Source organism: Tachypleus tridentatus, chromosome 7, assembly GCF_004210375.1.
Source record: "Tachypleus tridentatus isolate NWPU-2018 chromosome 7, ASM421037v1, whole genome shotgun sequence".
NCBI classification, from domain to species: Eukaryota; Metazoa; Arthropoda; class Merostomata; order Xiphosura; family Limulidae; genus Tachypleus; species Tachypleus tridentatus.
In genome coordinates this window covers 185,057,067-185,084,606 of record NC_134831.1, presented here as the reverse complement: position 1 = coordinate 185,084,606, position 27,540 = coordinate 185,057,067, and the positions used below count along the sequence as shown (strand labels likewise).

Below are 27,540 nucleotides of genomic sequence, written 5' to 3'. Positions count from 1 at the left end.
CGGATCGAAGAGAAGGCAGTCAGTTGGTGACACCCACTGCCTGAAGTGTCTACACTCAATTGAGTAGCAGTTTTGTCTGTTACTTTATAATACATCTACTGTTGAAAGTGTGAAGTGTTCTTTGGTAACATCACGTTTTGAATCCGAAACCGCAGTTCTAAGGTTTAAACGCTAGGCCACGCTTGAACACCATATTCAGGGGACCAGCATATTTTAAACATTTATTTATGAGTGAAAAGCATTGCATTTTTATTGGCAATAAAATCTGGAGATGTTTTCACGTGTTTAAAATGTTGTTTTTGTTTGTTTATAAATCTTGAGGAAAGTTATTTACAATTTGTGAAGAAATAATGGAAGAAATGAAACATTATTTAAAGTAAACATCGCCAACTATTATCGATCAAGAGTGTGTAGCAAAGAATAGAATAAACTGAAGGCTGGAAGAAAATATGTAACTTAATTTATTAGGAAATCATTAGAACAACTGCACGTAATTGACTCGAGCTTCGAGCGCGTGACTCAGCGAAACCTTTCCAACGTCTTTAGTGTACGAGGGCTGTTCAAAAAATACGCGGACTGTTTGCATTGCGCGGCTCCAGTTGGTTCTAGGGGAATCCGCTTGGTGTCGCTAGGTTCGCACAGATCAGCTGATTACGACGCCATTTCCCGATTGCAGATATCTTCATTTGTGTATTAGCTACGCGGTTTTAAGTGAAGTGCGATTTTTTCGTTTGGCGGATTTCAGAATGAATGACCTGAAGGAGCAACGACTTGCTGTGAAATTTTGTGTTAAACTTGGAAAATCTGCGACTGAAACTTTTGCTATGCTTAACACGGCTTACGGTAATGTTGCTATGAATCGTACGGCATGTTTCAAGTGGCATGAACGTTTTAAGGATGGTCGACAGTCCATTGAAGATGATGAGCGTCCTGGACGTCCTTCCACGTCAACTGACGACCCACACGTCGACAAAATCAACACCCTCGTGCGGGCAAATCGACGTCTGTCTCTCACCTGACCTTACTCCTTGCGATTTTTCTTGTTCCCCAAACTCAAAAGACCCTTGAAAGGAAGAAGATTTAAGACGATTCCCGAGATTAAGGCAAATGCGACGAAGGAGCTGGAGGGCATTACAAAAGAAGCGTACCAGGACTGTTTCAACAAGTGGAAACACCGTTGGGATAAGTGTGTGCGTTGGGGAGGAGAGTACTTTGAAGGGGTCCCAGACCTGTAACTTCTAAATAAAGTACATTTTGTTTTATGACGTCAGTCCGCGTATTTTTTGAACAGACCTCGTATGTCGCTACGAAATCAAGAGTACATCATTCCGACTTTCTGTTTCTTTATACGATTTTCTTGTCTCAGAACTGAACATAAAGTACGTTAACCGTGTGTTAATTTTTTGACATGTACTTCATAAAGTGTAAAAGCAAAAGTTAATGTATGTTATCCCATCTTTTAATTATTTCATATGTACCTCATGAGTGTAATGACAAAATGTAACTACATTACCGTGTTTCTCTATAACGTCTTTTATAAATATTTCACTTTCAAACCTAACACACATTAACTTATATCTATCTTACTATTACGTACTTGATAAATATGTCACATTTAACTCTATCATGCCTTCAAGTGGCTCAGCGGTGGGCAGAGCACAGATAGCCCATTGTGTAGCTTTGTACTTAAAGTATAAACAAACAAACAAACAAACAAATCTAATACACATCAACTTACTTCTATTTCTCTATTACGTTTTTAATAAATGTGTCATAACCAAATATAACGTATGTTAACATATTATGTTTTCCTTATTACCTGCTTTATAAATGTCACAACAAAATGTAACGTATAGTAGCATGTAGCCATTTCTTTATTACGCGCTTTATGAATGCGTCTCAGTAAAAACCCTGCGTGTATTGTCTCGTTTTTTATGTGTTTCATAAATGTCTAAAACAAAGGTAACTTCTATAAAGCTCCAGCTTACTGACGAATAACCAACTCACTTTTTAGAAAATAAAGTTTGGAAACGGCTTGGGTAGATAGTAAAATAAACTTTATTACAAACGTACAACGTTCTAACGTTGTCGAAACGTTGTAGGAAAGTTTCCTTCACTACCTACTCAAGTCGTTCAAAACTTCTCTTTAAGGTTACTTTTTAGGTTGCAATAACATAAAGAAGTTAAAGTTCCTATTACACAACGAACGAAATGGAGGCACTTAGAAGTTCAGAAGTATATATTTAATTAACGGCTAAAGTCTCCACTAAGGAGTGAAGATTCATGGGGAAATCCACTCAATTGTCGACAGAGTAGATGTTCAAATTGTACGTGCATTAAGTTCTTTATCAAGTTTAACTTTTCAAAGTTCAGAGCACCCGAGTACTTACTTTTGACTGGCTTAATATTAGTCCATTTCCGTAAGGTTTGGAAGGAAAAAGGTGTGTTGTTTAGGCTTCGCTTTTGCGACAAGTTTTGTAAGTTTTCTTTTATGTGTGAAGTAGGAGCTTTTGTGTGGCTTTTGTGGCACTTAGTCACAATTAACCATGTCTTGCATTCGTGCCGTCGTTACGACTGTGAAAGGCAATACTGTTTTAACCATGTCGTTTCTCGGGGTTGACTCCTGATTTTTAACCTTGTCATTGGCCATGGTGACACTTTAAAGCTTGCTTGTATTTTTAGATTTTGTCGAGATGTATGATTTCTTGATTCTGTTTAAGTTGTTTTGGATATTGTTTAGCTGGTTGTTTGGAGCAGATAGCTTTGCGCCAACAAAAATCCAACGAACTAACCAAACTTCATTTTTTCAAATATCCAGCAGATTTGCTGTAAATGAAATGATGATAGGAAGATGAATGTTACAAAGCAGAAGTTTATTCACATTCCAAACCCATACCTTTCAGACGTGTGTAGTAGTTAAATTCAAGTTCTACTACTTACCTGGATAATTGGCATTGATTTATGAGGAAATGCTTTTCTAGCATCGAGCTCATTTAGTTCTTATATTCGGCAATACTCAAAAGTAACATTTTATTAATTCGCAGAAGTCAACATGCTTGTTTCGTTGTCCTGTAACCAGCTGTTCACAGCGCCAGTTTGCGACTTTCCCGATTAGCACGTGACATCTGCACTTTTCTCACAACATTTTTCTGGAGTTGTAACTCTGTCAGTTAATAGAGGAGCTTTATAAAAATATGAAGATGTTAAGCCTTCCGCATGTGTGGGTGTGACGCTTGTTTGAAGACTTTAAGTTACTATGGCTGTATTGTGTGCTGTATCAATATTCACGCTCCCAAGTTAATTCTGTCTTCAACTGATTTTAATGCAACTAATGTTGTCAAATTACACAAAACAACCGTAAGTATCAGAAAACCAAAATTCCTGAAAAGGACAATAATAAAATAAGCTCACTTCATATATAGGGTAACTCAGAACTTGTTTGGCGAATTTTGTTGTTACTTAATGTTATGTGTGTTAATACTGATGGTTTTTGTGGTATTTTTTGTTTTCATCAGTCAGACTCTGGTGTTAATAGGTTTTATGTGTTATTTACTTACAGCCGCGGCTATTGAGGATTCCCTCCTGTTCATTAATATACAAAATCGATAGGTTGACTTCGGACTACGAATTATTTTTATTCATAACATGAATGAGCGCGAAGATATTTTTTTTGCTTCAGATAATACATTCAGTATTGCGTAGTCTACATGGGGTGTGGGTAGCGCAGCACGATAAGTCTTAGTAGTGGAATAAAGGAATTTTTTCTTCACATTCAACTTTTGAAGAATAATTTCATGCATTCAATCAGCTTCAGCTTCAACCACAGCAGTGTTTCTTCTTCTTCTTGTAAAATCCTATCAAGTCCTGTCTCAAACATCTTATTACTTGAAAAGTCACATATCAGTTAACAAAATACACACAAACTTCCATATTGCCGAATAAATATAAATGGAAATGACTGAGAAAATGTAAGGTTTAAAATCAGTTGTTAACAAACCCCAATACCGTCTAGCGGCTGTATATTATAATATGAATAACAGTGTTAACAAACCCTAATACCGTCTAGCGGCTGTATATTATAATATGAATAACAGTGTTAACAAACCCCAATACCGTCTAGCGGCTGTATATTATAATATGAATAACAGTGTTAACAAACCCCAATACCGTCTAGCGGCTGTATATTATAATATGAATAACAGTGTTAACAAACCCCAATACCGTCTAGCGGCTGTATATTATAATATGAATAACAGTGTTAACAAACCCCAATACCGTTTAGCGGCTGTATATTATAACACGGATTACAGTGTTAACAAACCTCAATACGTTCTAGCGGCTGTATATTATAATATAGATAACAGTGTTAACAAACCCCAATACCGTATAGCGGCTGTATATTATAATATGGATTACAGTGTTAACAAAACACGATACGATCTAGTGGCTGTATATTATAACATGGATTACAGTGTTAACAATCCCCAACACCTTCTAGCGGCTGTATATTATAATATGTATTACAGTGTTAACAAAACACGATACCATCTAGTGGCTGTATATTATAACATGGATTACAGTGTTAACAAAACCCAGTACCGTCTAGCGGCTCTATATTATAACATGGCTCACAGTGTTAACCAAACCCAGTACCGTCTAGCGGCTCTATATTATAACATGGCTTACAGTGTTAACCAAACCCAGTACCATCTAGCGGCTGTATATTATAATATGGATTACAGTGTTAACAAAGCCCAGTACCGTCTAGCGGCTGTATATTATAACATGGATTACAGTGTTAACAAAACCCAGTACAATGCCTGATATATTTGACAAGATTTGTCTTAGCTCAGCAGAAAGTCGGTGATTGATGTAAGGAGAATATTTGTATTGATGGCAAAGCTGTTATGGCTGTTAGCCTCCCCCACCTCTCTACCGGTGGCTTAGCAAGAAGTCTCAGAGCTTATAACTATAAACTTTATGTCTCGATACTCGCGGTGGTCAGAAAACAGATAACCATTTATGTAGCTTTTTAAATATAGAAGCAAGAGTTCTACTACCATCCTTTTTTTTTAAACCACTGTTTAGAGGAAAGACAACCAGGCAGTAGCACCTTACCATCAACCTTCCATGCTTAGGGATTGACTGTAACTTTTCTAACACATCCTCAGCTGAGGGTGCAAGGAATATTTCGTGATATAGCATGGATTCGTATCCGGCTCGACACCTCTCTCTACTACATGCTTATCTAATACAATCCGTTTTTCTAGTTCGAGGTGTCGTTTCTGAAAAAAAAGGCATATATTTTATCGTTTCTATAAAACGTACTGTGCTATTAATAAAAATAAACCGTGTTTGAGAAGTTCAAAGAATTACGGTGTTAGTTATATACGAGGAACGAGTAAATGGTAAGTGAAAGTCACGATCACGCATGTATGTTTGTCTTAGAAAAATCTGTGAACCGTTTTTCAAATAAAGAATTCAAAATTCGTTCAGCTGAGCCGATTGTCCAAGTTTCGTATATTCTCGTTTCCGATTATTTAATTTAAAAACTATAAAAAGAAACACTCGTTACTACAGACTATTTTCACCCCATGTGAATAAAATTGAAATCTCGTAAAGTCTGAATTTTGTCGTGTATAATATGTTAATACAGCTCTTTTAGAAAACACTGTAGCTTCCTTTGGAGTAATACGACTAAAAATCACGCCGAGAGACGCGTAGACAGTAAATGTTACAAAACAGATGGAGGAATATATAGATGGGTACAGTTTTATGAATGTTGAGAACGAGGCTACTTAAAATATTTCCAGAAATATCCGCTAGAGGAGTCTACACGTTTACAGCGATTTTGTTTGTTTTTGATGACTAGAAACTTGTTTCAGGAGTTCTTCTGTCCTCCTTTTAGCAATGGAGCCAGCACATATACACAGCTTCTAATGTTTTATCCAATTATACAAGTCTATCCCATCACTCATCCTATAAGCAATCAGAGTTTGTTCTTAAAATTTAGTAGGATATTCTATTCCCAGTGGACGATGGTGAATGTTTTCTGATAAAAGGAATGGATGTTTTTTTTGTACGCGTGTGTGTGTGTGTGTGGACGACTTAATATTTGTGCTTGAAGGATGTCATCAGGCTTAGTCGTAAATTAGTAGCAATATAAACAAAATACCAGTGATTTACTTTTCTTAACAACGGTAGTAAGTCTTCCAGATGTTTTATATTGTAATTGACTACAAGTATTACGTACTGTAATAAATGATAGACGTTTTTTCGTTAATAAAGAACCGTTATATCGAATACGAAGTAGCCAAGCGTGGCCTAATGGTTAGTATATCTTACTGGGGATCGGAGGTTGTCAGAATAAACCTTGGGTCCATTATAAAGTGGATATTCAGTTGAGTAGCTGTTTCAGGCGGCGGTTACTGTTGACTGAATACCTTTCTCTGAGTCTCTCAGTGGCTCAGCGGTAAGTCTGAAGACTTATTGTTCTGAAAATCGAGATTCGATACCCATGGTGTAGACAGCACAGATAAGTCCTTGTGTTGCTTTGCCTTGAACAGCAGACAAACAGTTTAGGTTACAAATATCAAAACAATAGCAACAGTAGTTAGGAATTGCGTTAAAACCAAGGAACTACCAACTGTAACATTGAAGAACTTATCATAAGAACTCATGATATTCATATCTGTAATAACGTTAAAACCAAGAAACTACCAACTGTAACATTGAAGAACTTATCATAAGAACTCATGATATTCATATCTGTAATAACGTTAAAACCAAGAAACTACCAACTGTAACATTGAAGAACTTATCATAAGAACTCATGATATTCATAGCTGTAATAACGTTAAAACCAAGAAATTATCAACTGTAACATTGAAGAACTTATCATAAGAACTCATGATATTCAAAGCTGTAATAACGTTAAAACCAAGAAACTACCAACTGTAACATTGAAGAACTTATCATAAGAACTCATGATATTCAAAGCTGTAATAACGTTAAAACCGAGGAACTACCAACTGTAACATTGAAGAACTTATCATAAGAACTCATGATATTCAAAGCTGTAATAACGTTAAAACCGAGGAACTACCAACTGTAACATTGAAGAACTTATCATAAGAACTCATGATATTCATAGCTGTAATAACGTTAAAACCAAGGAACTACCAACTGTAACATTGAAAAACTTATAAGAACTCATGATATTCATAGCTGTAATAACGTTAAAAGTTACACCTGTACATCATGGGTGTCACAACATCAACAAACATTTATTTAAAATACAACTGTTAAATCACCAAGAACTCTTATCTCTATTGTGATCAAAATATCCACAGTTCAAACAATGTCATGACACCACAGCTGTAACAAGAGCATTATATTTTTATTTCTATCATTATCAAGACACAGTTGTAACAGTAGCAACATGCTTTTATTTCTGTCATTATCAAAACATTTAAGTTGTAACAGTAGCAATGTTTTTATTTCTATCATTATCAAGACACAGTTGTAACAGTAGCAACATGTTTCTATTTCTTTTCATTATGAGAAGATTTAACTTGTAACGGTAGCAATGTTTTCGTTTCTATCATTATCAAGACATTTAAAGCTGTAACCGTAACAATTGGCTTTTATTTCTATTATTATCAAGACATTTAAAGCTGTAACTGTAGCAATTTGTTTTTATTTTTATCATTATCAAGACATTTAAAGCTGTAACCGTAGCAATTTGTTTTTATTTCTATCAGTATCAAGACTCTTAGAGCTGTAACAATCCATAGAATAGTTTGTCTGTCATTACATCACGTGTAACAATTTAAAGAATACATTATTGCCAAAATTCTTTGTAAGTTATAGATGGAATTAAACAAACATATAGTTGAACATTTCGACGGGCTTCACCCTTCTCTGTAATACGACTTAATGAAAAGTGAATTATTTTGTTAGATTTGATGCAAGGCTATTTGCGCTAGCATTTCCTAATTTTGAACGTATAAGCTAGAGAGTACAGTGTCAGCCAAAAGCACTAACATCCATCTCTTGGGCTGCTTAATCGAACATTAAGATCTGACCATCTCGTCACTCTTATGATGCACCCAGACCCGTAAAGTGTCTGATTTTTAACGGTAAGGGGACGCGAACCATACAACCTCGGCTTATTACAGGACATTTATTATAGTTGTTAAAGTAACTACATCATAATAATATTTGGGTTTGTGGGATAGGTGAAATTGGTGGAGAGTTTTATTGCACGCAGAACACAGAGGTGCTTGTTCAACACAAGTTTTATCGAAATGATTAATTTTATTAGCAAATAGAATGTCGATAATAAAACTGTTGATTGTGGTCAACTCAGTGTTTTCTTTTAGGACCTGCTGATCTTCTTCCACCACTGTATTGAAACGTTCACGTGACCAATTTCATAGCTATTTATCGATCAAACGACTGCCCGCAAACATTGAAAACCTTTCAGATAATTTACATATTATGTCATACAATACTGGATTTTAAACAAGATAAATAATAAAACATCCTGTTCTGTGATACCCCTTAACAGTGAGTGAAACAGATGCGTGTTGGTGATACCCATGAAAAACAAAACACAACACTGAAATTAAAGTTCTTTTGAAAATACTAACGTTAAAACCATTTTACCAAGCTGTCCAGTTTTCCTGACGAATGAAGTAATACGAGAGTTAATAACACTGGCGATAGAGGTTAACAATGAATTTATTACCTGGCCTTTTTCCAATAATAGATACGTAGTCATAGTTGAACGTAGGATCTTAAAACCTTCTAGAACATTTTCTTTTGGGGGAATTGATTGCACAGAATGGCTTGGCCATTTAGAGGTCTTGTTTCTTTAGTACAGCGGTAACAACTATATTATGTTGCTGTGCTAGCGAGTGAGGTATATAGAACAGAACTAAAAACATTCATTAACTATTCGAAGTAAGTAAATATACCACTGAAATTTATAGTGAACAAAATGTATTGATTTATCAGTTGGTCGCCACCACTGTTTGGCTACGCATGAGGCCTTCACGTAATTTTTCAGAAACGATTTAACCTTTTAAGTATTGGAACAGCAAAAATTAGTACATTAATGTGGCCTCTGATGTAGTTTATCAGAAACGCGTTAACCTTTAAGTAATGGACAGCATACATTAGAACACCACTGAGTCCCTTAAGTAGCTATTAACAAATGGTTTAACCTTTATGTATTGGTTACATAGTTCATTAGCAGAATACCTATCAGCGAGATATAGAATGGGACTAGTACCACAAACAGCGAATAGTTTTTAAATAGGACTAAAATATTGCGCTTAGATATTAGTTTGAAAGAGTAAACATTGTGCGTTTTGTTGACATTTTGAGACGGGCAAAAATGTTATCACATTTTAAATTTAAATGTTTCTTTTAACTTACCACTGGAGTAGAAAGTTGTTATTTAATCAATAAAAATATTTTTACTTGAGCAACTGCAAAAAAAAAAAAAAAGCTTGAGTGGAATACCGCCAGATGTCGTTTAGTTCACTGTTCTACTCGTGCTTAAGACATTCATGTATTAATTTGGCCATTTTCTTCGGTGCTTGTGCATTGCTTTATAGACTATAATGGTTTGAGTTGTGGTGAGAAATGCTAAGCTGGTAAGTGTGGAGGCTCATTATGCTTAGCAAATAAACTAATGACGTTTCCACCGTACTTGCTAAGCCTGACGAAGCTAACAGTTTTTCTCAAAGTTTTTTAATTCTACAAATATTATAGCTGAATATGAAATACAGACGTATTAAAACGTTGAGCAAAAATTTAGTGAAGTGTCACTGGTATTAACATTGGTGTTTTTAACCTCGTTTTGAGTCACATCAACAGTTTTACCCCTGACTTCTGAACGTTAACATAAACAGTTGTTAAATAGGTTATTAGTCATCTGCGCCTTTTTACAGAAGTATCCAAAATTCAGTCTCGTTCTTTTCACTGCTGATGCGATTAACTTGCATATTTGAGTTTGTATGTAGTTAAGCACAGTGAGCTGTTTGTGCTCTGTCCATCACGTGTATAGAAACCTTGTTTCTAGCGTTCCATTTCCGCGAACACCTGGGTACATATAGTTGAATGATGAGAAGAAATTGTTGTCCCATCTGACAGAGATTCCATTATTATGAAAAAAGCAGTTTCAAAGAAGACCATGTTAACTGACCACTGGACAGATACATTTCATATATGCATTTTACTCTTCGTGTTTTTGGTGTCAGTTGACAGTTGACCCGAATAAAAATTATAGTAAAGACACTTGAAGCAATTAACGTAATGTAACGTCATTTACTTACCACAGGCACATTTACTTTAGTACCAATATTGTATCAGTTACACTACAACTACTTAAATAATGTAGTCCCACATTTGCCTTGGTACCAATATTGTATCAGTAACACCATAGCTAATGAAATAATGTAGTCCCATTCGCATAGCACACACAGTTACCTTTGTACCAGTGTTGATTATGTTGTAACATTAAAACTATTAAAATAATGTAATCTTGGTACGAATCATATTTATATTAGTGAAAATACATATCTTGTACAATCAATGCCTCTGTCTCAGTCATTCTAGCACCAAAACATTATTTTCAGTGCCAACATATTTATTCTCGTACCAACATGATTATTCTGGTACCGACACAATTATTCCAGTACTAAGGAAAGTATCCTAGTACCAGTACAATTATTGTAAGATCAAAACATAATTTATAGTGCCAACAAGTTTATCATAGCATCGAAACATTAATTTTAGTATCAATATATATTTGATAATGAGTAGATAAACTTCTATAATATATAGTTTATTAATGTTAACTACTAAAATATAGTGAACTAAAACCAGTAAAGCTATTTTGTGATGTTAATAAAGTAATTGTATGAAATTACAAGGGTGTCGCTTACTGGGAAGGAAGAACCGTTTACTATGGTGTTGTTATAAGGGTGGCATAACCTGGTTTGATTATCTTGTCGATATTTACCTAAACCCAAGAATCGTTGTGTAATATTCTGGTTATCTTTATTTTTAAGAATTCTCTTTTTAAAATTTTTCCCTGTCTTTGTCGACTTGGGAGAGTTTGTGGAGAATCCTGGAATATCTTTACTGCGGTTGGGTGAGAGCGATTAATTTTGGGCGGAGTCCGCGTGTCACGTGCTGCTGGCAGATGAATTTTGTAGAGAACCCGAAATGAACGATGGCGTAGCCGAAGTTACTGAGAAATGATTAATGTTGAACTATGCCTAACAGTGGTACTGATTGATAATGGAAGCGATGGAAAGATCGCTTCGAAGAACATGAGTATCTATAAGATAGAGGAAAAAATATGCATTCGTGATTGGTTGTCAGTAGAGTTCAGTATGTTTGTCTTACTTAGTCCAATCACACATTGAAACATGTGACGTAAGATGTCGAACAAGCTAACGTATTCCTTAGGCTTACACCACGAACAGTCTTGTTAAACTTTCTAATAAAACGAGGTTTTTGTTTCATCTAATGACTCCAAACTACTAACGTTAAAGCGCGAAACCGAATTCAAAATTTGCCACAATATTTAAACATTTATTTAATATAATTTTTATAAGCTACATGATACCACAAAGTGCTATTCACATTAGTGGCCCAATGGAAAAGCTTTGTTGATTAATAAACATTTTCATCTAATGACGTGTTTATTTGTTGTTGTTGTTTTATAATTTCGCGCAAAAATATATGAGAGCTATCTGCGTTAGCAGTCACTAATTTAGAAGTGACAGACCAGAGGGAAAACAGCTGGTTAATAAAAGCCATCGCTAACTCATGATCTACGTTTTACCAGCGAATAGTGTAATGGGATTGATCGTTACATTATAACGCCCCCGTGGCTTAAAGGGCAAGAATGTTCAGTGGCATGACTGGTTGTCTCTGTGTGTCAAACTCTATTCATACTTAATGAAATATTCAGTAATTAAAGCTGTTTAGTTGGAGAATGTATGTACAAAGTGGACGTTAGGCATGAACAAATAAAACATAATTGATACAACCCATTTATGTACGTTTTTTTTTTTTTCGGATTTTGACGCAAAGCTACATAGGGACTACCTGCGAAGAAAGTAGCTAATTAAGAGCACTCACTTCCAGCTCCTGGGCTGCTCTAATCGAATAAGGGGACTTCGTCACTTTTGGCAGTAACGGGACGCGAACCACGAACTCGCAAATCAACAGTTTCGTACGCTATTCACTAGTACACGGTTGGTTTTACCGAATATGCTGATGCACGTTAAACGTCTAGAAAGGATTCAAATTCTGGTAAAAAATAAATAAATAAAAACGTGTAACCACACTATATGTTTGTGAATATGTTTTTATGATTGTTGATAAAGTTTCAACTTCATGTAATGAGGATGTTTTGTTTGTTTAGAATTAAGCACAAAGCTACACAATAGGCTATCTGTGCTCTGTCCACCACGGGTATCGAAACTTAGTGGTGTGAGTCCGCAGACATTCCGTTGTGCCACTGGAGGTGGCATGATGAGGGTCAGATCCATCATTCGGGTCGTAAAACGTGTGACATCAGAAATTCTTTCTTACATTTTTTTTATGGTTATGGAAATTTTAGTAAGTTTAAATCCCCCCTCGTCTGCTTTGCAGTAAATATCACCTCTTGAACATAAGAATACTTTGGATCAATATATTGAAATAATTTAGGACTAGTGAGATGTTTTTTTTGCAAAATTTTATTTAGTAACCAAGTAGCAACACTTTTAAAAAGTGGAACCCTGCAAATCAGTCAAGCTATTTTTTTTAAAAAAGTATATTGTTCATTAACAGAATTGTTAGACAGGAGTTAAAGGGTATAAGGTTCGTATATATATAAAAGCTAGATCATAAACTTGTAACTGATCTTGACTCTTTTTCCTAGCGGAGCTAATCCGATGTGCAGCAAAGACTGAAATCCATCAGAAGCGACCTGCATGACTTTTCCATTGCATGAATAACTAGTACAACGGTCGCTCAAAGCCAACGACGTGTCAGAATGAGGCGCTTGCTTTGTCTCTTTCGCTGCTAGGCAGCGAGAACAGACTTCCTAATCTAGCTAATGACGTGAATCTAGTAGGGAAGAGAGATTAAAGGAGATCTACTTGCCAAATGACAAAAGCAGAAAGATAAATTATTAACTAGCTCGGATTGGATCGATACATTCAAGAAAAATATTACATTGTATAAGATTTTATATCAAAAGAACGTGCCGCATCTCTTAAGAAATTCTACGCATGCATGACTGCAGTTCTTGCAAAGTTTAATAACCTCAAATGTGTTTAGTAATCATTATTGGTCATATACAAATGGTGGGCTAATGAAATGGTATATCTTTTATGTGACTACCGCTGTAACACCTGGAGCACATTCACTGCGTTTATGTCTAATAACGAGCACGAAAAATAAAGCATGCAGTGCCTGTAAAGAAAACGCGCCTTTCTTTGTCCTAACATCAGCAGGAAGTTAAAACACATCACTTAGCATACTGTTAGTAGCAAAATAAAGCATGCTAAGAGAGAGCTGAATGTATCACGAGTTAAAACCAGAATCACAAACTGAATGAAAGAAAATTGTGATTACAAAAATGGAACTTTTACGGAAGTTTTTGATCATAAACAGCCATGAGACCTCACAGAACTAATCAACAATTATGAGAGGAACTTCCTCAAGCAGGAATGAAGATTATTAGTTATGATGATTCCCCTAGCCCTGTCCCGCATAGCATGTAATATAATAAGAATCCACACAGCTGCTAGTGTATACGAAATACAACACTGCAATAACAAAGAACCTTCGGTCTTTCATGCTGTTTTCTCTTATCTCATTGAATTTCACCACTCAGAACCACATTAAAGTTTATACTTTCATTGGAAAAACGAATTTTGATCAGTGCAACCAAGGTGAACAGTAAAAAAAATAAATAAAAAGTAAGCTGAAGAACATTCTTTTAGTGAGATTCACACGTGAGTTTAAATTAGAACATCGTGAATATGTACAATTAAAAATTAAAGAACATTTAAAACAAGAATTATTATATAAAAGTGTTTACCCTTTAATTAAGGTCTCGTAAATTTGATATATCTTTTTAATTATTGTTATTAATAATTTGTTTATATATTATAAATATTATTTATTTACTTTTACAAAGCAAACCGAAGTCACGCTAGAGTAAATCTTACGGATTGCAAAGTGAATTGTGTAAAAGTTTCTGAATTTTTCGATAAAGTTGTTCTGTAAAGAAATCATATTTCAAATATAATTCACGGCTTAAGTTGTAAGTCAGCCGTTATTTCTCCTCAGACAAAATGTGCTCGTCCTACAAACTGATATTCGCAAACGAAGCTGAACATCAGGCTAAGTTTCTTCTAAAATAAAGTGTGCCTATTCTACAAAATGGTATCACCGTCGAAACTAAATATTACCCCTTTTTTCTCCTTTCGTGTCTTACAAAATATCTTATTTCCAGGTACTGTCAGTCGAGGTCACCTTGTAATGATAAGTACATGAGTGTATCACTTTCCTCAGTGTTGTCAAACTACTAAGTAACTCGGTTATAATTGTGCCTTATATTTCGAGTAATTCTGAAATAATTACATCCCATAATAATAAGTATGCATCATTTTACATGTACTATACCTTCTAGTTCTCCGACTGTCTTTTCCTCATAATGTTAAGTTTGCTCAAACTGTTTACATACCATCACGGTAAACGCGCTTTTTTGCTATGAGACAGTGACGATTTTGCCTAATTAATTTCAGAGTTTTTAATCATGCGAATATTCAATCTTGAAATACGTTATCTAAGTTATGATTTAAATTTTTAGCTACCGCTACCTTAATTTTCAGCAATTTTGTTTTGTTGTGTTTGTAACACGTAAATAAAATTCTCTTTAACTGCGTATTAAAAAATCTGATATCCTGATAACCGATTATATGTGGTGCTTCCACTTCGAATTGCCTAAAACTGTCTCTTTCTTTTTACTTTAGTACCACGTGTACGTACAACATACATAATTACATACATAAAGTTACCTGCACACAAAAAGTGGGTTCATAATGCATTAGGTCTAAGTACTAGAATCTGATTCAGGATTAGAATTTCAACTTGAACAACACCTTGTATGCAGGTGAACTAAACCACTAGAATAGAGATCGCTAGGTTTCAGGTGTAGCCGTCTTTAATTTTGCACTGACAGAAACAGAGGATAGCGATTTATCGTCACCATTCTCCATGAGAGCTTTGTTCGGTTCTTTAAACAGAACAGCATCATTGACTTTCATTTCTATTACTCTCCTGCTGCTGAAAGGTCCGAGTACTATCAATACACTACTTCTCGAACCCTGAACCCTTCAATTCGCATTACAACATTCAATCGCTACGCCATATCATACCTAGTTTCATTTAGAAAAAAAATGCTATTACTAATTTCTGAACACGCCCGGCGTCCAGATTTCATTCAGAAGAGTTTTGTATTTTCTGTTACCACTAATTTGTGAACCTCTGAATTATGAGGAACAACTAGTTTTATAAATAACAGTTTCCGAATTGGACAAAATTAGGATATCTTTCTTTTTCTTTTTTACACAATTAAGATTAAAAATATTACTTATTACTTACTTACCTAAGAACTAAACAACAGTAACAGTTTTTATATTATTATTCATCAGCCAATAACATTTTAAAGCGGGAGACAGCACGTGGTCGAAGCAAAGGTGTGCCCTCTATGGGGTAGTCAGAAGATTACGTAATACGTTAAGCTTGAAATGTGAAGATAAAAGCTCAACTGAGCGAAGTTGTAAGTATTGGAAATGCTCGTCCATTCGATAAAAGAATGTTATTAAACTTTTTTGGACTCATTTTGCTGACTTGTCTTTTTCTTGGCGACGATTCAGTTTTTATTTAATAGCTGAAAAATGCAGTGGCAGCGTTTTAAGCACGAGCTGCAGTGACTTCTCATAAAAAGATTTCTTTCTCGTTGTTCAAAGACAGCTGAAAACTTTGGAGGGTATGTGGACATAACAAAAATACTCATGAAAATAGCGCGACACAGTTAGAAGTGTAGACATACAGATTAGCAAGCAACAAACCTTGTGAAAGATAAATATGAAATAGGCAACTGACATATCATTAGAAACTTTGGCTCATTTTGACAAGTTTTTTTAGGGAGTTTCCTTCAATGAATAAAAATCTTCTAACGAGTAAGAGCAATTAAAATCCAACTAGCTTTAAAAAATGTAACTTAGGTGTAATTTACCTCAGATTATCGATTTTTGTTTCATACTGATACTACCGGGGAAGGCCCGATATGGCCAGTTGGTTAAGACGCTCGACTTGTAATCTAAAGATCGCGGGCTCGAATTCCCGTCACACCAAACATGCTCGCCATTTTAGCCGTGGGGGCGTTATAATCTGACGGTCAGTCTCACTATTCGTCAGTAAAAGAGTAGCTCAAGAGTCAGCGGTGGGTGGTGGTAACTAGCTGCCTTCACTCTCGTTTTACACTGCTAAATTAAGGACGGCTAGCACATATAGCCCTCGAGTAACTTTGCGCGAAATTCAAAAATAAAAAACAAACACCATCAGCGAAACCCACATTATTTTACGCTACGTAATATATATAGAGAGTAGGCAACTGAGCAAAGAAATTAAGTAAACTCATATACTATTTGTTTGTGACATATGTAAAAAATACAGGAAATCCCAATCCCATTAATAATCATGGGATTAGTTCCAACATTAAACGCTTTTTGTTTACATGATCTCGACTGGTACTTAAAATAGTTTTGAAGAAATGTGATTTTACTGTTACCTGGATTCTTGACAATTATATTTTTAAAAACAAACTTTTAAACATTGGCTTTGGATTTATAGAAAGACTTGTTTATTAACCCTAACTGGTGAAAGGTAGGTTATGCCACTAGCTTTCTATTTTCCTTTTAAAATACCTTTAAACATGTTGTAATATTAAGAGTGATATAAAGGCTTATAATTCATGTAAATTTAACGTGAATTTTAAACACATACTGGTTCTTTGTACATAGTCTTTTAACTGAAGTGTTAAGTCCATAACTTAAAAACTGCTTATTTTTACATCAACTTTGTATTCAAATATTAAATTAGCGGCATGTCTGTAGGTTTGCACCGCTAGAAAGCGAGTTCCGATATCTGTGGTGGGCAGCACAGATAGCTCATTGTGTAGCTTTATGCTTAATTCTAAACAATAAAATCCTAACTCCATACTGTTCTTTACACTAAATCCATACTCGACTATGAAGTCCTTAACTTTATGTTACTTTATTCACACTAATTTCGTACACAACTATTGAGTCCTTAACTTTATGTTACTTTATTCACACTAATTTCGTACACAACTATTAAGTCCTTAACTTTGTGTTACGTTTTTACACTAATTCCGTACACAACTATTGAGTCCTTAACTTTGTTATTTTTACACTAATTCCGTACACAACTATTGAGTCCTTAACTTTGTTATTTTTACACTAATTCCGTACACAACTATTGAGTCCTTAACTTTGTTATTTTTACACTAATTCCGTACACAACTATTGAGTCCTTAACTTTGTTATTTTTACACTAATTCCGTACACAACTATTAAGTCCTTAACTTTGTTATTTTTACACTAATTCCATATACTTTGATATTTTTGTCACAGTATATATCTACTTACATGTTAATTCAATTTTAACTCTTCCTAATATTGTTTTATGCTCTTCATATATTATGTTAAACACTTTATTCAGGTAAAGTATACGAAACAGACAGTGTAATTAACATATGCATATTATAAAACATAAACTTACAACTTCCGCTAGTACAGAGCAGTAGCCCAGAGAAAGATTGGATTCCGGAATTTGTTTTATAAGTTCTTGCTATCTTCGCGAGGTTCTTTGGGTTGGACTATTTGTACAGTTTTCTCAGCTAAAACATAAAATAGGTTGTAATCAGTGAAAACGGTCACTTAAGATGCAGAATGGCCCTGTGTTGTTCAGTGGATGTGAGCCTCCACATTTTTCTCTTTAATCGATATAAGTAAAGGCAGAGCTAAGTCTAAGACGAAATATTAACGTGCTACTGTAACCGACGCAGCTGATGTAGCTTTCATAACAGCAAGCATGTTTTTCGATACAGCTCTGATTCCAACATTCGTTTTGTTTACATCAGCACGCAGCTGTGCATATTCGAACACTCACCACTTGTTCTGTCTAATAAATGTAGCCTCAGTTCTTTTTGTATCACAAGTCTACATATTTCTTTTGCATTTTCTCTCTGAACTTTTATAACTCATATGTCTATGCAGAAAGATGAGTTTTCGTTTCTTAGAAGTGTACTCTTTTAGGGTAAAATACACATTTTAACAGTTATTTACGCTTAATTGTCGTGGCTCGTTAAGTTAAAATTCGGTATTCAGTCGCCACAGTTGACACAACCCAGCTGGTCTATTGCATAACCTTTTCGCTAAACCGAGAAATATACTTAATTGTAATAGGATTAGCATTCATCGCTAGACATATTTAAACTTTTAAAAGTTTTTACTTACTCTGCTTAAAACACTGTTTTAGACAGTTAATCTATGTTTTTATTACAGAATCTTTACGCTTTCTTACTACAATTAAATACACTAATTTCTTACACATTTACGTACATCTTTATCATTTTTTAGCTCATTGAGGCATTTGAAAGACGGAAGACAATTATAGAATGTGTCATTTATTTATACGTTTAGAGGAACAAGAAGAAGCGAGTCCGAAAAGTGCCTGCCCAGCATGACCAGGTGGTTTAGGCATTTGACTCGTAATCTGAGGGTCGCGGGTTCGAATCTCCGTCGCACCAAATATGCTCGCCCTTCCAGCCGATGGGGCGTTATAATGTGACAGTCAATTCGTTGGTAGAAGAGTAGCCCAAGAGTTGGCGGTGGGTTGTGATGACTAGCTGCCTTCCATCTAGTCTGACACTTCTAAATTAGGGACGGCTAGCGCAGATAGCCCTCGAGTACCTTTGCGCGAAAATCAAAACGAACCAAATGAAACCGAAAAGTGGGTTATTGAGTTAGTAAGCTCTAGACAGCTTAACATCGCTGCAGTCCATATTTCACTCTACGTGACTGATTCAACTTTGTACAAAATCCTTTCAATATTAATTAGTCACGACCTTTTAAATACTAGACTTATCGCGCATAATAATGGTGCAGTTAGTGGTGGGGTGAGAAGAGTTCATTCGTCACGTTCCACGTCGAGTAGATAAATGTAACGTAGTGCATTCTTTGTTAGTGTTTTATGTTAGGATAATAGCGTTCTGCCGGTTTAATTTACTAGCATGCTGTGTCTCTATTTCTCAAATGTTTATTCAGTAGAAGAGTAAAATATTAGGGGACATTTTGAGTATACAGAGGTTTGAAGACCGTACAATGAATACACGATCATAACCAATTGATATCCTATGGTATAGAAAATAAATTAAGCTAACGTTCACTTGAGAGAGCTGGTAGCTTCTTTGGTAAGTGTTTAGAAATTTAATGTTAATATCAGAGAAAAGAACGAGCTATATAACCCCTGTAAAACGTTCTTTTCTGCGATACTCTACTGCGCTGCAACAAAAGTTTGTAATTTTGATCCTGCACCAAAAAAGTATAATACGTAAGATGCGTGTGAAAAGTTGTTTTCGCGTTACAGCACTATACCCCCACAAAATGTTTCACACATAGCCTCGCTTGTTAATCACTATACCCCCACAAAATGTTTCACACATATCCTCGCTTGTTAATGTTACTTTAAAAAACAAAAATGTACTGTACAACCCTTGTAAACCTTGATTTTTAACATTACAACGATGTACTACCATAAAATATTTCTCGTACGTCTATGCCACCAGTTAATATGCTGTACTTTATTATATGTTGATTGTACATTAAAAGTAACAAACTATCTGTAAAACGTGTTTTTCCACATAGCTGGAGATGTACCACTTGCATCTCAAACCGTAAAAAAAACAACAACCTTTTTACCAGTTCTTTTAAAGACGATTTAGCAATAATATGACTCTGTCAGAGGATCAGTTGGTTATGTAATTTAACAATAACAAGGTTGGGTTAGTGGGCCAATCGAATATGTGATTTAACGATAACAACACCGTGTCAGGGAGCCAACGGGTTATGTAATTTAACAGAAACAAGGTTGGGTCAGGGGACCAATCTGTTAGGTAATTTATTCTCAAACTCGGATATCCTGAAATATCTAAAAATCGAAATACAGCCCAGAAACATGTTGTACAATCGTCTTATCTTCTATTTCACAGAAGAAGAATGTTTTACCTTTATAATTTTTTATCTGATATTTCGTGGAACACACTAGTGGGTACCAACGTCGTTATTCGCTTCAGAATGTAGTGGATATCTTTTGAAGATATTTTAATCTTCCTGTGTACAGGAGTTAGTAGGTTATATACCAAGAAACTACCAGAGAAAATAAGAGTTTGAGTGCCTTTTTACAATCAGTGAAAGTTATTACTCACTGATTATATTGGACCTCGTCAGTTTAACCTGTCTCTATGTCAAGTGTATGATTTTTGTTTTAATGACATGACGTTTTAGTAAATCTGTCTTTGAGAGTTTCGAGACGCTGTTAGTGTGTAGAAGTAAATAATTTTGAGCCACCTATCATGTCATTAGATACCTAACATTTGAGTAACCTTCCTCCCCCCTTACTTATATCCCTCAAGAAAATGGGGTAATTCCCCAGAAACAAAGTGAACTAGAATCGAGTTTTCAGATAAACTTTTCATATAGCCACACAAAATGATTGATTCCCTGATGTTCGAACCCTTCAGAGAATGTATTGACCGTTGTCACGTCACAAAAAGATTGGCTTTTTACAGTGCCAATAATCAATGCTTTAAATAGGTCAGGACTTGTAATCTCTCGTGCGACGTCCGCCATCGTACCGTGTGAATTTATTACATCTTTGTTTCAGTCGGGACTAAATCTCTCTTTGTTTTATTGGAAGTTACAGCTTTTACATTAAGGAAAAATATTTTAAGACCAACTACGACTTTTCGGTCACCGGTACGATCATTATCAACTGTGTCGACAATAGAAAATTGAAAACGTTAATTTGTTACGAAGACTAAAGCGAAATGTCGTTTTATTTCTATTATAAACACATTATTCATAGATGCTGGTTAGAAAAATTACATTTTCCATCTTAAACGAAACTAATTTACTGCCAGATTATTGGCTAGGCTGATTGAGTAGATACATTTATATATATACAAAAAAAAACAGAAAGCAAATAAAATGTGAACAGTGCAATGGGAATATATGAATCGCTTATCCTCGTATTGCGAAGAAAACCGTGCAGTTTCGTTGATGTTTTAATAATCATATATTTGTTTATCTTGTTAACCTTTTCAGCCATTAAAATATCTTCAAGAAATATAAAGATTATACGAATTTACTAAACCTTTAAAATTAAAATCTAACAAATAATCAATAACTTCCTCAGTTGAAATGGACTTACCGCTTGGTGGCCTACTAGGCGCATTGTAACTTCCTGTTGTTGTTGCTATGGTGACAGCGTTTGGTTACCCATCAGCCATGTGAAAACTGTTGTCATGACTAGATCGGTAGCGAAGTTGCGTGATCAAGTTCCTCAACAGTAACAATGAATCCGCGACCTTTGTTATTGTCACTTATTCCCTGAACTTTAAAAATAATGAAATTATATGATAAAAACGTTGAAACATGGTAAATAGTTAGTATTGAATGAGTTGATGACGTGAAACATGGTAAATAGTTAGTACTGAATGAATTGATAAACTTGAAACATGGTAAATAGTTAGTACTGAATGAGTTGATAAACTTGAAACATAGTGAATAGTTAGTACTGAATGAGTTGATAAATTTGAAACATGGTAAATAGTTAGTACTGAATGAGTTGATAAATTTGAAACATGGTAAATAATTAGTACTGAATGAATTGATAAACTTGAAACATAGTGAATAGTTAGTACTTAATGAGTTGATAAACTTGAAACATAGTAAATAGTTAGTACTGAATGAGGTGATAAACTTGAAACATGGTAAATAGTTAGTACTGAATGAATTGATAAACTTGAAACATAGTGAATAGTTAGTACTTAATGAGTTGATAAACTTGAAACATAGTAAATAGTTAGTACTGAATGAGGTGATAAACTTGAAACATGGTAAATAGTTAGTACTGAATGAATTGATAAACTTGAAACATAGTGAATAGTTAGTAGTTAATGAGTTGATAAACTTGAAACATAGTAAATAGTTAGTACTGAATGAGTTGATAAACTTGAAACATGGTAAATAGTTAGTACTGAATGAGTTGATAAATTTGAAACATGGTAAATAATTAGTACTGAATGAGTTGATAAACTTGAAACATGGTAAGTAGTTAGTACTATATGAGTTCGTAAGCTTGAAACATGGTAAGTAGTTAGTACTATATGAGTTCGTAAGCTTGAAACATGGTAAATAGCACTAAATGACTGATAAGATAAATTTCAAAAGAAAACATTATAATTCCTGTTTCACCTGAGAGTGAGGGACTGAGGTGTATAAATCATACTTGTTTGTGACTCAGATGTAATTCCTTTGTCTAGACTGGCCTGTGGAAGACTGTCTTTCAGCAAGAGGAATTAGAACACTGAAATCTAGAGTTCGTTCCCCTCATTGGAAGGATTGCAGGTAATCCATTGTGGTGTCCTAGCTACGTCTTATAGCCTATAACATTAAAATTTGATTTCGGTACCTGCGGTGAGGAGACCACAAATAACCCATTGTTTAGCTTTATTCTGAATATAATTTCACATCGTTAGGACGTCTGTTTCTCAGAAGAGACGCCGGAAGGAACAACTGATACTTTAAACTATTAATTCATCATTTCTCTGTAATAGTATCCAATGCATGTGAAATGGTAAGGGCAACTACATGTGTTTACAAATGCTCTCAAAACTAAAACTCACAATTGTGATACTACGATTATGTGATTTAAAACTTTTCAACGTTTCAGATTCAAGAACTTTGGCTGATGTCACTGTGTCAATAAGAGCTGTGTATAGAATATTATTCTATTGTTTTCTTCGTTCACGTGTCAGGTGACGTGGTTTAGCAGGGCAGTGATGTTCTGTCCGTGCAAATTGTACTTTATTGTTAGGTAAATTTTGGTTGGATGCTATCGCATAAAGATTTATGACATCACACCATCACAGTTGCTTATCCCTATGAATTTTGATACGACATCAACACGGTTAACCGTTCATGTGATTTCTAATTTGGCATCTTATGATTGGAATAATGTTCCATTTTGTTAAATTATGCGTGGAGGTAAGCGAAGCGAAAGTAGGAGTTTCGTATAATTCCATCGTTTCAATATTAATACTGTTTCACGCCTTTGCGAGCAAATTGTTGAGTACACATAGACCGTGTATAGGTGGTGTGCTGAGTGCCACGAAAATAATGACATCGTATATTAAAGACTTTAGTGACGTGTATTGCTTGCCGGATATAAATCGAATATTATAAATTAGTCTCACATTTTTACTTGCAATAGCATCAGATCTTCTACAAAACTTTCACTTTTAGACGTCAGTGGTGATGACGTGACACGTTGTGACGAAGTTTTTAGACGATTCCCTCTAAAATAAAGAACAGGAAGTTCACATTCAAGATTGTTGATACACTTGTTTGGATTTTAATTTTGCGCAAAGCTACACGAGGGCTATCTGCGCTATACGTCCCTAATATAGCAGTGTAAGACTCGAGTTAAGGCAGCTACTACATCACCACCCACTGCCAACTCTTGGCCTACTCTTTTACCAACGAATAGTGGGATTGACCGTCATATTATAACGCCCCCACGGCTGAAAGGTCGAGCATGTTTGGAGGGACTGGGATTCGAACCCGCGACCTTCAGATTACAAGTCGCGTGCCTTAACCCACCTGGCCATGTTGACACCTTACTGAAAAGATACTACCAAGAGATCCTGAATTGTGGCCACGATTTCAAGTTAGGAGATTCAAGAGTGCGGAAAAACAAACTACACTGATTTGGGATTTTTTTTTAATGTATAGGTTATACGACTCTTTAATAAGGAGTTTTGTTGACACAACGCGATATTTTTGTCGAGTGTAATTGTTATTTTTTATTAATGTTCTTAGCTGTCAGCAACTGTCTCTCTGCCGTCCTCTTCGTTCTTCCTGCCTCTTTAGTTGATTAAGATTTTTAAGGATATTCTTCCTGCTGATGCATCACCTTTTCACGAACTTGACAGCAAGAACAGTAACACTGTGGGAAATATAAATGTTTGGCAAGGTAAGAGTTACCTGCAACTACAACAGCTGTATTCTTCTAACAGGGTGATTAGTCTTTGGAATGAGTTGCATTCAGTTGTGGTGGATGTAGTTAATTTAAAGAAATTTAAGGATAGACGGGAAAGATATTTGAATGTTGCTATAACATATGCGTCTTAACTCACGAATACCCTTATATCTTCGGCCTGGCATAGCCAGGTGGTTAAGGCACTAGACTCATAATCTGAGGTTCGCAGGTTCGAATCCCAGTCACACCAAATATACTCGTCCTTTCAGCCATTGGGCGTTATAACGTCACGGTCAATCCTACTATTCGTTAGTAAAATAGTAGCCCAAGAGTTGGCGGTTGGTGGTGATGACTATTTGTCTTCCTTTTAGATTTACACTGCTAGATTGGGGACGGCTAGCATAACTAGCCCTCGTGTAGCTTTGCGCGAAATTCAAACCAAACCATTATATCCGATCAAAAGTGCTACGCAGAAAGTTGCTATGACATATAGTCTTAACTCACGAATTCCCTTGTATTAGATATATCATCAAAATAAAGTATATAAAAAACAAAGGAAAATGAAGAAAAACAATCGTGTAACTGTAGAAAAAAAATGGACAAGAGAAAATGGTAAAATTTAAATTATACCGGCTGAATATTTTTATTATTGCTTGTAAGATATATATAGTTTTAAGTTATGGAAATTAATAACTTTTGCTTTGTTTATTTATGTCAGAAAAGTATATTACTTTTATATTTAAACCAAAATTAAATACTTTTATCGGAAAGTTTAATAGCGCAATGTGTGGGTCATCATTAGTATGGTTGCTCTCTCTGGTGAACTGTGGCTAAAGTTTGAACACTTATTTGTTGTTCGGGACTGTTATTGCTTAGTGATTCTCAATGATCTTGCAACTCGTACAACATGTATTTATGTCCAATGTGGAGCAGAAGTTCCTATACAGTTGATGCTAAATAAAATATTACGAAGACAACTGAAAGCACGTTATTTATTGTTTATTCCAGAATAAAACGTTGGATATTCTGCTCTTTATTTATCTGTTTGTTTGAAGTTAAGCGCAAAGCAACACAATGGGCTGTGTGGGCTCTGTCCACTACGGATATCAAAACAGGGTTTCTAACGTTGTAATGGAGTCGTGGTGGCAAATTATGCTTTAGGAAAAACAAATGTATACTCACTTTTGCTTCACTTTGTATGTAAGTGTGTCTATGTGAGTACGATCGTATAAACTTACTGTGTCGTTAGAACGAATTTAAAAATCAAATCCAACCAACTCCTAGTTTATAAGTCGCGACAAAAGACGAAGTTAACATGTTTGTGAAGGCGGTACTGTGTCCTGTCGGAGGCCTCATTTGTAACAACGACCTTGTTTGTTTATACTAGCACATGCGTAATATCTATTTGTTTGTTTCTGTGTGTGTTTTTCTTATAGCAAAGCCACAAAGGGCTATCTGCTCAGCCCACCGAGGGGAATCGAACCCCTGATTTTAGCGTTGTAAATCCGGAGACATACCGCTGTACAAGCGGGGGGCATTTCTGTTATGGCCCGGTATGGTCAGTTGGATAGGAAGCTCGGCTGGCAATTTGAGGGTCGCGGGTTTTAACCTCTGTCACACCAAACATGATTACCATTTCAGTTGTGGGGGCATTATAAGTCACGATCAATCCCACTATTTGTTGGTAAAATAGTTGACGGTGGATGGTGATGACTAGCTACCTTGTATCTAATGTTACGCTGCTAAATTAAGGACGGCTAGTTCAGATAGCCCTTGTATAGCTATGCGCGAAATTCAAATTAAACTAACTGTTTCTGTTGGCTCTTATAACCTTCCCACCATCGATCGTTGTGTTTTGGAAAAAAGAAACGATTTTTTTTTTGTTATCTCGATGTTACTATCTGTACTACTGTAAAATAAACGTCATAACAACCACTTGATGTGAAAGTAATCCTTTTTCTGTATTGGTTTGCCATCAGATTTGAAAAGCAGCAATGATTACCAATAGATCATCTGCCTTTGTTTACTGCGGAGGTTGAGTCTCCAAATTTAGCGTTATAAGCCACGAGATTTATCGCTAAGCTTTTGGGTATATCTCTCGAAACTCTGAAAACAAATACATCAACATTATTCTTTTACTTATTTCTTGTTGTTTGTTAATTTTATGGCAAAGGTGCTTGAAGATAGGGGTGGCTAATGCTTGACTTGCAACCTGATCACAAGCCCAGACTAAGCCTCAAAGCATAAAATCTCTTAAAATGTGTTTGTTTTGCCATTCTGAGGCACTGTGTAATTAAACTAAAACTACACGTTAAAGAACTGTTTAGACCAATATTTTAAATATTTAGCTTTTATTAAGATTTTTTCTAACCAGGTATGTTAATACGACTTACCCAACTGTTTTAAGCTGCGTGAATACACAACGTACAAGTTTATATAGCTAAATGTTAGCTTTCTTCAACATAAAATAACGATTTAAAATCACTAAAAAATCCTTAGATTACCCAATCACTAATTCTTTTACACAAAGGTTCGGCATGGCCAGGTGATTAAGGCACTCAACTAGTAATCTGAGGGTCGCGGCTTCGAATCTTCGTCATACCAAACATCTCGCCCTTTCAGACGTACTGGCGTTATAATATGACGGTCAATCTCCCTATTCGTTGGCAAAAGAGTAGCCCAAGAGTAAGCGGCGAGTGATGGTGACTAGCTGCCTTCACTCTAGTCTTACACTGCTAAATTAGGGACGATTAGTGCAGATATTCCTCGTGTAGCTTTGCTCGAAATTTAAATCAAACCAAACCAAACCAAACCTTTCACCCAATTACGAAATGACATTTTTTTTGTACGCGTGGAAGTGGATAAAAGACAGTGGTCACCATGACAATCGATATCAGAATTGACAGACGTTTGATTTTTCGTAGTTATTCCCAGTTCTCTTTCTTTACTACCTGGGATTTGTCCTTTTATTGTGTAAATATACCCAGAAATTCCCTTTGATACAAATAGATATACAAATGCTCGTTTTACATTCGTAAGGAAAATAAAGCATTACCATATATACTCTGTGATATTTACAACTTCCCGGCGCTAAACGTTTTCAGC

The 27,540-nt window shown here is 35.3% G+C and overlaps 2 protein-coding genes across 12 annotated transcripts in view; one reads left to right on the top strand and one right to left on the bottom strand.

Moving 5' to 3' along the window:
* LOC143257479 (uncharacterized) overlaps window positions 1-18,499 on the bottom strand; it is a 63,810-nt gene extending 45,311 nt beyond the window's left edge. The window contains exon 1 of the transcript XR_013031879.1: window positions 17,893-18,499. The gene's annotated coding sequence lies outside the window, so the exon portion shown is untranslated. The remainder of the gene's footprint in view (window positions 1-17,892) is intronic.
* LOC143257477 (complexin-like) overlaps window positions 1-27,540 on the top strand; it is a 339,522-nt gene that overhangs the window by 46,379 nt on the left and 265,603 nt on the right. For 4 of the 11 annotated variants that reach the window (XM_076516192.1, XM_076516191.1, XM_076516195.1 and 1 more), the window contains exon 3: window positions 22,718-22,802. The exons of the other annotated variants lie outside the window; for them this stretch is intronic. The gene's annotated coding sequence lies outside the window, so the exon portion shown is untranslated. The remainder of the gene's footprint in view (window positions 1-22,717; window positions 22,803-27,540) is intronic. 11 annotated transcript variants of the gene reach the window in all.